The 13,426-nt window shown below is 42.9% G+C and overlaps 1 long non-coding RNA gene across 2 annotated transcripts; it reads right to left on the bottom strand.

Moving 5' to 3' along the window:
* Positions 1-6,468: 6,468 nt before the first annotated feature.
* On the bottom strand, positions 6,469-13,292 carry LOC112572502. Of its 2 annotated transcripts, none has more exons than XR_003101013.1 (5): positions 11,054-13,292; positions 10,192-10,518; positions 9,078-9,458; positions 8,600-8,691; positions 6,469-8,208 (listed from the first exon to the last, which is right to left on the bottom strand). It is a non-coding gene; the product is annotated as an uncharacterized LOC112572502 (long non-coding RNA). The 2 variants fall into 2 exon arrangements; XR_003101012.1 differs by having other exon boundaries at positions 6,470-8,208; positions 9,078-9,374.
* Between the last annotated feature and the right edge of the window lie 134 nt (positions 13,293-13,426).

The raw sequence follows: 13,426 nt of genomic DNA on the forward strand, positions 1-13,426 counted from the left end.
GCACTTGACTAGCATACCCTGTGGAACAATATGAAGCTTTGCTTGTGTGTTAGGTGTAATGTACTGAAGGCTCTAGGGTAGGGACCCTGCATGGACAGTGTGTACGAACAAACTGCAATAAAGAAGTTCATCGTGCTTATCAGCTTACATGACACATCTTTGGGATTCATTTGCATGTGAACTTGCATGCTTAGTTTTACTTAGTTCACATAGCTCACATTTCTTTTGCTACTGGCTGAAGTAAATATTAGCACACATAAGAACCCAATGTCTTTCCATGTCAAATGGTCATCATATGTCACTTGGCAGTATGTACTATGTATATTATTTCTTTTTGAGATGCTCACATTCAAAGTTCCTATGACTTTCCAGTATCTTGTAGACTTGTAACAGAGTTATTTTACACAACATCAAGCTGTTGAGATTTTAACTGGATTAAAATCAGCAGATTTTACTCGTCTTTATGATAGCATTGTTAAAAATTAGGTGGTTGAAGAACTACTTATCCTCACTTTCTGAAAGGTTTTAAAAAAACACACACACATGTGCACACTTTATCTCTCAACCATCTTTACTATCCTTGTGTTTAGCTTAGCATTCTTCCAATCCGAATGAAATCTTTTTCTTTTTATTTGCAAAGCTATTATCAGGTGGTGGTTGAGGTGGTGTATGTGTGGGTGGCTAATAGTTCTGTCCTCAGTTTTCTTTATTTGGCCGTATGCTGCTGTGGCCAGTGTACAACCAGTAGAGGGTACTTTCATGTGTCTAGACTCCTGGAAATATTTTTGTGTTTATCTTATTTCTTTGGGATCTTTCCTTTCTTATAGGAGATTTACATGAATTATAGATGATGGGCTGTGGGAGAAGCAGCGGAGGTTGTGGTTTCCCGATTCCACCGATATGCCATTGCTAAAGCATATTTTCCCTGATTTGCACAGTTGTACAGCTTATGAGTTGTTTCCATCATGGGGAAATGTTTTAATCTTTTGTTGATGTATATGATTTTTTTTCCCCCAGAATCTTCAAAACTAAGGGAAAGTGATGTACATGCACGTTTTGAGTTTGGTTCTTGTCTGTACACATAGCAATGTTACTAATATCATATACAATGAGAAACCCAATGTGCCATGCTTTTTTTTTAATTACTTGCATCGTTTCTGAAAAACGCTTTTTTTTAAAAAAAAAGAAACATTCTTGAGCAGAAATATTTGCCACAAGTTTATTTTTTGAAAAAAATTGCATTATAAACAGAAATTTGGAAGATAAAATATTTCCACATTTGAATTTTATAAGGGGAATGTATTTTTCATCAGCTGAAAGCCTTATGGTATGTTTGTTTTTACACTAGGGGATTAAAAGAGAAATATTTACTGTTTTGAGCCTTATCTGTCAGTAAGAAGCATGTTCGCTCGTGTGTGCACGCGTGCATGTGCACATGCAGATATCACACTCTTTGAGAAGAGATGAAATGCAGCCTTTCTAAGAACTTAGTTGCAGCCATATATTTACAGTTTTGAAATCTTTTATTCATGTTCGTACTTTTCTTGTCATTGTATTAGCACTAACTGGTTGATTTAAAAGCTGTAAGTAACACTTTTATGAAGCCTTTTTATTTTGTTGGGTTCTTAACAACCCAGTGTTTTATATTGTGAGGATTGTACATTGACTGGGGAAAGGGTGATGCTGATGCAACAAAAATCCAGAGGGCTGAACTTTTGAACAGAGAATGGGTGTGGAGACAGAATGGTCAGTGAGAAGATGGTACCTTATGCTCTCTTGAGTGACAAGCACTTACAAAGTAACCAACACTAGTTTGAAACATTTGATAATAGAGTTCTTTATTGTGCAGCAAACTGAATGGCTTTAGAAAAAGTACAGCATAGAGATATAAAAATGGGAAATAAAGATTGTGGAGTGAGATGACAAAGGATGCTGAAAGTTGTCCATTCAGCTTCGTGTTGCTGTTTTCACAGTCCAAGATGTCGGACTGATTAGACTTGTACTCCATACAAGGAACAATGCAATCAGGTGACATTACATGATGTATGTATTTAGTGGCCTTAGTACCCATGATGAAGGAAAAAAGTCATTTTCAGTCCATGCATCAAAACCATACGAACAAGAAGATACATCTGAAGCGGTCTCCAAACAGTACATCCCACAGAAAGCAGCATGCAATAATGGATTAGTCCCAACATCTGCTAAAATTTACAGAATAACAAAGATCAGAAAGAAAGCCTGTGGATCCATGCCAGTTAGATACTGTATCTTCCTGTTTTTCCATAGCCTGCTGTCAGTACTTCATGTTTCTTTATCCCAGGACACATTTGCCACCGCTTTATAACCACAGTTCTGGGGGCAAAGCTGTCCAAATTCAGAAACAACAACGCTTAATTGCCATCACGTTCCCCATGTTGCCTGTGGGCAACGACTTACCTTTCTTTTGTTGTTTAAAAGATGATGTAACAAGCAAAACAAAATTATCAGCTGTTTAAAGCATGGCGTAGTGAGTTTAAGCCAAAAAAATTCTACATCGTCTGCCAATTGTTGTAAATGTCTCAGCTTTGTTGGTCTGGAGGTACAGGATGTCTGGCGACAATGTCCGAGTAGAAAGATGACCGCTGACTTTGACAAAGGGTCATGTTTACATATACTTTCCTTTAGAGTGGCTCACTGGAGCAAAGTTAGCGCCTGTCACCAATACAGTGAAGGTTGGCTGTCCTGGGTTCAGCTCTCGTCTCGGGTACCTTGTTCTCTGTGTGTGGCATCTGTTTACAGGGCTGGCTGCCTTGCTGTGATGTCAGCTTAGTTGCTGGCTCGGCATAAAACACCAATTATCCCCCCACACACACACTCACACCTCCTTCAGTCCCTTTAACCGTTAATTCACCAGCACTGAGCCTTGATAATCAACCCAACTGTTAGAGACTGTGTATATACTGGGACTGTCTGGTGTATGTGATATGTAACAATATCTGTTTTCCACCAAATCCAGAGATTGCTCGGGAAACGAGCTATAAATAGCGGCTGCATGCGGCTGGAATAGATGAGCCTGTCTCTCCTCGCTATTGTTATCTGATGCCGTGAAGGTCGATAGAAAGCTCATCACGGGCCGACATCTCCCGCTGTCTTCCTGCTGCTTTCCTGCCTTCCCCGCGGACGATGCAAAGCTTTTAAAGCGCGCGCCTCCTCCAGCAGCTTCCAGAAGGTTGTTCAGGCGCGAGACACGAGAGCATCTTTGCAGGTGCACAATGTCTCTAGTAAGTAGGACATAAAAACTCTCCTCCTGCCCCTCCCCCCTCTACCCTACCTGTTTTGATGGACTATTCAGGGATGGCTACATCATCTTGCCTTGGCCCCAATACAGACTACACCCGCAGCGTGAATAATAAACATGCGCTCGATCTCAAACTCTTCGACCAAACCTTTTGTCCTTAATTTCAGACGAGAACCGATTCCATTTCACGGTAATTTCTTCATTTGCGCTTCAGGCTCTTACTTTGATTTTTTGCTGTTTTTAAATGCAGCTTCCTTGTCGACAGCCTGACATTCAGATTCCGTTGCAGAAGATGTAATGATGAGAGGATGACACGAGAAACTCTGTGGTTCACGAGGACCACCTGGGGGATGAAAGCTCCAGAAGGACGAGGACTGTTGGTGCAGCCACAGGTATCTAGTGTCCAAGTGCAGGCACGCAGTGTTCTCGGAGCTACACCATGTCTGTAGTCTCAATATAAAAGACTAATATTAATTTTTTTATCAGAAAATGATTTGTACTGATGTCACTTGTCAGTAAGAACTCATTACACCCATGACTGTATCTATATCTGATAATTATGTACCACCGAATGTAATTGTGTTGTAGTTGATCTGTCTGTCACCAGAGTTTGATATATAATCGGGTCGTTGCTGAAAAAGATAATTTAATAAAAATCTCATTTTATTACCCATCGTCCTAGCTGAGCATTGGCATCGCCGGTGTAAGCTCCACCATCTTGATGGGACAAGAAACATTTACAAGATCAGGTCCTTGTGTGGGGTCACTGAGGTCAATGAAGAGCATGGCGGTCAACTCGCTAGTGTTGTCACAACACTTCATGGTTCCAGCAAGATTAAATATAATAATTCTGGATGGTGACATCCTTACATTGAATCTGTTGCTTTAACAAAGATGTGCGGGTTGTTTGTTTGTTTGTTTTTTTTATCCTGTTTGAAAGATAATTGACTTTTCTGTCTGCAAGTCGTGGGTATATTTTCTAGATGCAAAACAAAGATAAAAAAGCAGCCTAGAGTTTTTCTATTCCCATGGGTCAACTAAAAAAAGTTAATTCTAAAGAAATGTGACAGCTAAAAATTGCTTCTTTTACTGGATGCTTTCTTTTTCCCTTTCTGCCGTTTGATTGAATCGCATTCAGTTGGTCCTCCCTCCACCCGAGTGAGCAGCTGTGACAATCGACACTTGGAGGATTGGAGAGAAAATTGTCTCTTCTGTTTTTTTTTCCCGTGAAAATGTTGATTTTAAGTGTTCAGTGCAGGATGGCGCTGTCCGTCAGCAGTACCGCACTGTCGGAAGACGTCCTGTCACGTCACCGCCGTCAGTTGTGACATGCACATCACGTGACAGCCATCCTGGGGACGTCACTGGTGGAGCTGCCGTCGGTATTGATCGCCATCGTAGATTCCAGGCATCAGATCGGAGAGGCTGACGGGTGGCACAAAGCCGGTTGGTGTTTGTCCGGCCATGATGGAGGTGCAAGAGTGGGGTGGGTGAGATGCTGGGGATGCCAGGGGTCGGGGTGGTCTCTTACTTGGACAAACCTTTCAACCCAGTCGCCTATTCGCACAGGATAGAATTTGTTTGTGTGTGTGTCTGTGTCCTAAAGCTGGAACTACATCAACATTTCTTTTCCACCCCTCCCCTTTTTTATTCAATATCAGAAAGGTTTCTTACTATTAAGCAGAAGGAAGAATACATAACCAGCTTGAGGCTACTTTGAAAATTGGAAACTCGCCTTAACTTTAATCTCTAGTTATTCTTAATCTTGTTTCTTCGATTGCTCTCGTTGTTTCTGCTTTATTTTTTTTTTTTCTCTCTCTCACCCCTGCTAAGTGCTTTCTCTATCCATTCCTGCCAGCCTCACGACCGTGTCCTTCACATTCACTTTCACCTTCACCCTCAATCACATCTTTTTCCATCCCAACATCAAGGCTACTTGAATACCCCAAGGACATTATCAGGTTTGAGGGTGTGGGCATGTTTTCACAGAAGCTGCGCGTGACAAGGCCAAGGCTGAGCTGTTTATTTGACAAATTCTGACGAATTTTGAAACATGTTTCTGATTAAGGACGTCTTTAGTAATTTGCAGAGAGAAACATTGGGAAGACCTTCCGGATGCCAAGAGAAGATGGCAAAGGTCGCTGAAAGACCATTAGTGTGTCATGAAGAGTAAAGATACTTTGCCATTAGCTTGTTCTACACCCACACTATCGCTGAATAGGGTCAACAGACTTGTTATTTGAAGATGTTTCCGCAAAAAAAAAGACCGCACCAAATTTCAGGACATGTTTACAAATCTGTCCTTGGGCAGCAGCATGTCGGCAAACAACTCAGGTAACGCCAGGAATGGAGGACAGGTATTTTGACAGGTAGCTCGTGTCACTCGGTGCATTGGCAGATTGATGAGACTGCACTCAGCTCAATGCACTTTGTGTGATGGTCTATGAATTGTTAAACATTCCTGTGAGTCCCAGACCTGAGTGCGTGCACCGGGGTGGAGTTGTGAACCACTCCCTATAACTCACATTCCATTGAAAGCTTTTCCTCGCGCGCTTATAATCTCACGATACCTACAGGCTACAACAAAGAACTTTCTTATAAATAATTTTCAAATTATTAATAAACTGTTCGGTTTCCCTGATACCTGATTTTGGTTCATTCGTTTGATGTTCATGTTTGATATTTTGTCTAACGTTGAACGTTCTTTTTCTAATTCTTTATTATTTTTATTGTTTGTTTTTTTATATTACAGAACCCGCAATTAGTAAGTTTGATATTGTTCTATATAATCCACAAGGGTAGGAGAATGCGGTGGTCATGAGTTCACGAGGGTCAAAGAAGTGATGTGGCAGGTAGCACAACTGTTTGTATGGCCTGGTCACCCATCTACAGTTTCTAGACACTGTTATGTATAGAACAACGATACAACTCTCATCCAGAGTAGACAGTCCAAATCAGGATTTTTCTAGAATGTTAGTGTTATTGTGCACTGGCTGTCGGCACTGGGATCAGTGCTTCATTTTATATGTTCCTCGCTTCTTCTTTCTTTCCATTCCCTCCTGGATAAACGAATTTTCATTCCGGAAGTAGCGATGGAGACAAGGAGGATAAAAAGAGAAAGAGAGAGCTTCCATTGCGCTTTAACCTGGTTTTTACTTCGAATTGGTTTTTATCGTCCATTTTTGATTATTTTTTTGTTGTCGCGATTGGAGGCTGGGACAACAATGAACCAAAATCGAAGACCATCTCTCTCTCTCACACAGACGAGCATCCAGGGGGTGAGCGAGTGCACGGCGGGATGAAAGGAAGGATCGCCGCCAACAAACAAACTACTAAAAGACATTCTGCGGAGGCCGTGGACTTGTGACTACCTGAGCTCACCGCTCTTACCGCCAGGTGGGGTCGCCAGGTGATCCTCTAATGTCTGCTGAACCTTTAGAAATAGTCTCGGAGTGGAGGAGGTGGGTGGAGCTAAGTTTAAATTTCGCAACAACTACTCGCCGACCTCCTCCCGTGATGTCGTAAAGACGGGTTTTCAAGGGACTTTTCTGACTGTTGATGTTGTTTACTTGCTTGTTTTTAATCCACACATCGACTGTCTGGATTTGCTGCCATGTTCCGTTGGCGTCTTGTGTTGTGGCTGTCACACACCGACAGAAGAAGCTGCTCATTAAACATGTAAAAAGATTGTTGGTTGTTGATGAACATCTTTCTTTGGATTCACCGCCTTCGCAATATTTGTTGGAAGTAGCCGAGTCCTCTGTAAATCTTTCTGATATCGCGATAGGGGGAATATTTTGATGGTGTGGAGGGATAGACAGACAAGAACTCAGATGGTATGGAGGGATAGACAGACAAGAACTCAGATGGTGTGGAGATGGTAGATGTCTAGTCTGATCTTGATTTATTTTTGTAAATTTTTAAATGAGTGTTTTGGTATTTGTGTAGATGGAGGGGAGAGAGAGTGTGTGTGTGTGGTTGTATTTGCGTATTTTGAGTAAGATTCTGTTTTTTTCCTGTCTTTTTTTCCCCTCTTTCTTTGCTTAGAATATTATTCTCACAAAATCTTCTTATACTGTTTGAGGACTGACAATGGCTTTCGTGGGCTTGTTTGCTTGACCTGTCTAAGCCGATAAATCTTCGCAAGAACGCGCCGGAGGTTGTTGTTGTGTGGTTCTCTCCGGAGCGCCGTTAAGTATACATCGTGGGTTTGATTGGGTTTTTTTTTCTTCTTCTTCTTTTCCTTCTTAAAATCTGGGATTAGCGGGGAAGGACGGGTGTTAGAAGATGAATCACTTTAATAGCTGACATGCCTCCTCCAGCAACATGATTGGCAGCCGTGACCCTCTCCTTCCCTATCTTCATCTCTCCCACGTCTTCATTTTGTTTTCTCTTTTTTTTTTTTGAAGAAAGGGTGAGGTAAGAGAAGACTGACTTCCTCCTTCTCCCCCTCCCTACACCCGTACCCGCTCGCGGCATGCGTTCTGACTGTGCTGCTTGCTGGACGGCGCTGTGGTTGGTCCACACCAGGGATTTCGTGACGTGTTCGTGCTACCAGCTTCTTGTGGTCGGCTGACTCCAGTCACGTGATCAAGATGCTGATAACATCCGTTTTTCCTTTGCGCATGCGCCTTGGCTGATCTTCCCCAAGGTTGATCTAATTCTATCTATCTATTCCTCTTCGTTGATCTAATTAGAAGTGTAAAAATAGCGTTTCCCCCAGTTAAAAATTTTGAACAACAAATAACTAAGGTTAAAATTCGATTTATATTCAGGGAGTCTACTTCTGTGTAGGCATCCACCACACACGTGCTCGCCATCTCTCTCCAGGCGCCACACCTGTACTTGGCATGCTGACTACGGCGTCCAGAACACGTGGTAGGAAGGTGTCCTGGTGTCCACCAATGAACATTCGTGGGTCGAGGGCTGTGCTGTGGAGAAGACGGGTAGAACGGTATAATAACTCACTAACAATGTCATAATAATACAAAGGAAGGTATAATAACTCATTAACAATGTTCTAATGATGTACACATGGCCGCCAGAGTCAGGGTGTAATCAGTCGTGAGCGGGTGTCCTCTATAAACGTCGGTTAAAATATCAGGAGGAGGGACGTGGGTGTTATTTATGGCAAGGACGGAATTGAAATAAGAGACTTGGGACTGGTAAGCAATGGCAAGTCACTTTAATAGCATCCAATCAAAGGTTGTTGCTAACATTTGGTCACGTGACCTTTTAATTAAGCTAATGTTCTCAGTGTGACCTGATCCAGAAACTAGGTTGTAGCTGAGTCTATGTGCCAGACTTCAAGGCCAAACTTACTGACTGTTTGCAGCAAGGTTGGTGAAGAGAAATAGTAGTGATGTCGTTCTTTTATATCCTCCACAATGTTGAGTAAATAATATCTTGTGGAGCTGAAACATGTTGACACGAGAGATGCACTCATAAGATTTGGATACTCAAATTAATACTGTCACAAGCAACTTTATAAAAATAACGAAATATTTTTCTGAATGCCCCTATTGAGATAGCCATGAAACCCAACTGCACTTTCTGTTGACATGTTCCATATACAATGACACACGCCAGCTGTATATTCACATGAAATATTTCAAGAACCTTTCTCAATTTCGTCTGTCTGCATTATTTTCTAAAGACCTCCAACAACTGTGACATGGTCTGTCCTGTTTTCTGCATCATAAACTGAAAATTAGGGATAATTAACAAATTTTTACTTTTTAATTATTTCTTATTTATTTTTAGGTGACACAAGTAAAGTAAATAAATATATTTTCCTCACTTTTTTTGAGGACAAGACGAAGACTCTGATACTGCAAGCTGGGCAACACTCGTACAATAGTCAAGCGGCGTTGATTAGTCTGTTGACCCCCGTGATGACTCGGCACGACCTCCTGTCGGACTGTCTGTCATTCAAGGTACAATGGAGGTAGAGGACACCAGGGTGGCCAGAGAAAGACCTCGCTAACGACTGTCAAAGACTGGACTGGTCGTCATCTCCAGAACCTGCTCATCATCGCCCACGACAGGTGTGAGTGGCGGGGCTCGTCAGTCCATGTGCTCACCCAACCCCCAACAACTGGTACCAGACGAAGGTGGAATAAATGGATGAATAACACCAGTCTGTACGTTATGTCGGCTCTACCCGCAACTGTTCACTACACTGTCAAAAGAAATAATATTTTTTCATCTTCATTTTATGTTTTGTTGAGATTCTCGAAAACTTCAACTTATGTTTTCTTGTTCTGTGAAGATGAAGTTGGCAGTCTCCACAATACCATTTATTTGATGTTCACATCCAAGACGATGTCGTGTTCTATGCAGATAAACTTATCAGGTAAATCAAATCTTGGGGTAGCTGTCTGACATTGACAGAGACACGGACTTTGACTTTTGACATTGTGTGAGTCAGTCACAAATAATCAAAGCCTTATCGACAGATAGTGATGATGGCTAAAGAAAGTCAAGAAAGCGAACAGAATTGTTGACAGGAGGATCTTTTCATGTCCAGTCTGATAGATGGTACAGTTACAAGTTGGAATTTCGTGGCCGGGTGCACAGAGTGCTAGCCGTCAACAGGACAGTTAAGGTTAGCACTAGCATCATGTAGCTGACAGACAGCGGCTGGCATCGCGACCCCCGGCCCAGATCGTCTTGCAGACTTGGGAAACTAAAGTTAGAGAATGTGAGTTAGGGTAAGATCAGACAAGGTAGGAGGCGATGTCCCTCCTTCACCTGTATCCATCATTTCATGCCATGTAAACTCTGGAACAATCTCTGTTCCTTACGGAATCTTAATCTTAAATGTTGATACAGACATCATACAGAATAATAAGTGACTGTATCAAGTTCAGAGGTCAGCCGGTAAGCGACTGCTCTGTGTTCAATGTTCTTACATCAACAATAGTCCAGCGCTGTGGGATCCTCGGGGCCAGGAGGAGAACGTCACCTCAACCCCATGATGTCACTCAGGTCAAGGCCTTCGACCTCGCTGCGGCTCACAAGACTTTTGTTTTCATCTCGAACCACGCGGACATCCATCTTGCTGTCAGGTGAATGTTCCCGCGGTAACACGGCCGCTGGTTGAATGCACTTCCGGTTTCATTCTCAACGTGAAGAGGAGGAGCAGATGATGCGAGCTCTCGTGTTGATGGAGGAGCAAAAGCTGCAGCTGCTTGAGTTTTCGATTTATCGACGTAGCGGTGGGAAGTGGAGGTCGACATCTTTTATCAAAAAGACAGAAACAGACAATAAGAATTTTAGATCGGTTCCGGATGTTGGTGTCAGAAAGGTCACCAGGGCCTGATGACCCCCGACATATCATCTCGTTGTACCTCATGTGTTAACAATAGTAGACAATTGTGGGTAGACCGCCACCAGTCTGGGTGCGGGGAGTTGCAGTTGCACAATATTTAGAATTGTAAACATATTTAAGAAAATAATTCTTTTATTTCTCAAGTGACATTACACTAGGAATTAGACTTGATGAGGGTCGCACTTGTTCGACTAATACCGATCCCACTCACACCAAAACAGATGCTACAATCATCATTGTTGCTTACACATCCTCCCCCCTTACATTTCCTCCACATATATAAGCAGGTACATATGCACTACCTTTCCTACTACTGAATGATGATGATGCTGATGAAGATGGTAAGAAATGTGACATTGCGCTCCACGATAGTCCTATTATTATTGTTTATTATTATTATTTAATACACTCGTGTGTTTACAGAAGCCCTTGCTCGTTGTTACCTGGTCTGACACACGGACATCCAGACCAAGGCCTGGAGCAGGACCAGTGCAGGACCAGTGCAGACAGACGCCATGTCGCTGGTGTGATGACGACGACGACGACGAACCCCTGCAGCAGCAACCGCTGACCTCCATCGTTGTGACGCAGGCGCTGCTGGGAGAGAGATGGTGGGGAGGATGTGGAGCGGGAAGGGTCGGAGGGTATCGGGCGGAGATTGCTACTACACAGCCGGATGTTTTGATCGCGGAGTCATTCACAAAGACGCATCGCCACGACCACTGCGCATGACCGTCGAGTGCTGACCCCCAACGATGACCTCTCATTCAAGCTGGGGTCACCCCGTGAACTTGTATTAACGTCCCTGGTCGCCACTGATTGCCAGCTGACGTCACCAAGCTGTGAAGCCTTCTCCAGCTACTGTTTTCTTTTTTAAAAGTATTAAATAGCTATTGGAGTCGTTAATCTGTCATTTGTTAAATTATTGTCGCGGTTTGATGTTGGTTAACTTGAGATTCCGCTCGGATGGGCTTTGATCGAAAACCGTGATTGCTAAACATGGCATCGCGTGCTTTTCTCTCTCTCTCTCTCTTGTTTACCTTCACCTTAAATAAAACAGTAATTACACTGCCATGTTTTGATGTTATGTAACGACAGTGTATTAGAATACGGATGACATGAGTTCTAACATTTTTTTCTTTGGTCCGATCGCGCGCTGTGATGAGGTACAACTCGGTACAAAAACAAGAATAATGATAAACGGTCTAGATTGGGTTGTCTGAGGTGGTCCTACATATTTTATCTTCTGTCGTCTGCTGGAATGAGATCAGACAGCATCATTAACTGACTGAAATAGAGTTCGCACAGCAGCTGCCACTGTCGCCATTGTTGTCAAAGACTGCAGCTTGTGAATCAAAAATGTCTCATTCTGAGATGCTTTCTCTCCTTCAGCAGATTTTTTTTACAAGAACGAGGGAGTGTAATTCCAAGAGAAACTCTCTTGAAAATAATAATGCAGGGACTGGAGTGCATGGTTAGCAACGGCCAAGAACATCCCCCAGACCAGTGATGAATCGCTGTCATCTCACCAAGAAACATCAGTTGTGCTCCGGCAGGGACAACAATACATCAACACCATTCTGTAAGGATGCTCAGCCAGCAGCCATGGTCATCGCTGTCGTTGCCTTGCGCCGTTGTTTATCTCACAGACGGCAGCGATGGACGACAGGTCGAAGGTCGAAGGTCACAGTGATCTTGCGGAGAAGCGTGATGGCTCGTGGATTTGTATCAGAAACCAAGTTGATCGGTTGTTTCTTCCGGCCGCAGACTAAAGCTTCTTCAGTGTCAGGACTAATTTTAGAAGGAAGCTTCTTTAGACTCACTTGACATACTTCAGTACCAACGTACCAACGTGTAGGAAGTCGAGGACCGTCTATTAAAACCACTTAGCTGAGGAACTCGGTCACGTCTGACCCAGATACTGGCATGCTGGGAAGATAGTGACCCAGATTTACAAACACTTGAACGAAACATCTCTACCCGGTGTCAGAGATTAGAATGTGATATAGCTGGATGACAAGCTAACTGGAGTTCTTCTTGTCCAAAACAAAACTCCTGTCAGTCTCCTCCTTTATTTGTCCTAACGTTTATTCTTTCTCTGTATATGTATTCATCCATCACACTCTTCTCAAACCATTGCGGACACCCTGTTCAAAGGAGCAGAGCAGTCATGCAATCGTACTTTTGAAGACGAGAAATGGCTGGCTGACTAATTGCCAAACTAGTTTAGTCCCCGTCTGGTGTGTCTCACCATACTGTTAGTTTGTCTCACCATACTGTATGGTCTATCTCATCCTGCTATGTAATCTCTCTCACCATAGTGTATCATCTATCTCATCCTGCTATGTAATCTCTCTCACCATAGTGTATCATCTATCTCACCCTGCTATGTAATCTCTCTCACCATAGTGTATCATCTATCTCACCCTGCTATGTAATCTCTCTCACCATAGTGTATCATCTATCTCACCCTGCTATGTAATCTCTCTCACCATACTGTATAATCTCTCTCACCATACTGTATCATCTATCTCACCCTGCTATGTAATCTCTCTCACCATACTGTATCATCTATCTCACCCTGCTATGTAATCTCTCTCACCATACTGTATCATCTATCTCACCCTGCTATGTAATCTCTCTCACCATACTGTATCATCTATCTCACCCTGCTATGTAATCTCTCTCTACTGTTTATATCTATCTCACCTGCTATGTAATCTCTCTCACTATCTTAGATTGCTAAGCCTCAACCAGAGTCCGCCACCGATGTCGATCGGCTGAAACCCTCGCAGGTGACCCCATTCTTCAGCCCT

This window comes from Pomacea canaliculata, linkage group LG9 (assembly GCF_003073045.1).
Source record: "Pomacea canaliculata isolate SZHN2017 linkage group LG9, ASM307304v1, whole genome shotgun sequence".
Lineage (NCBI taxonomy): Eukaryota > Metazoa > Mollusca > Gastropoda > Architaenioglossa > Ampullariidae > Pomacea > Pomacea canaliculata.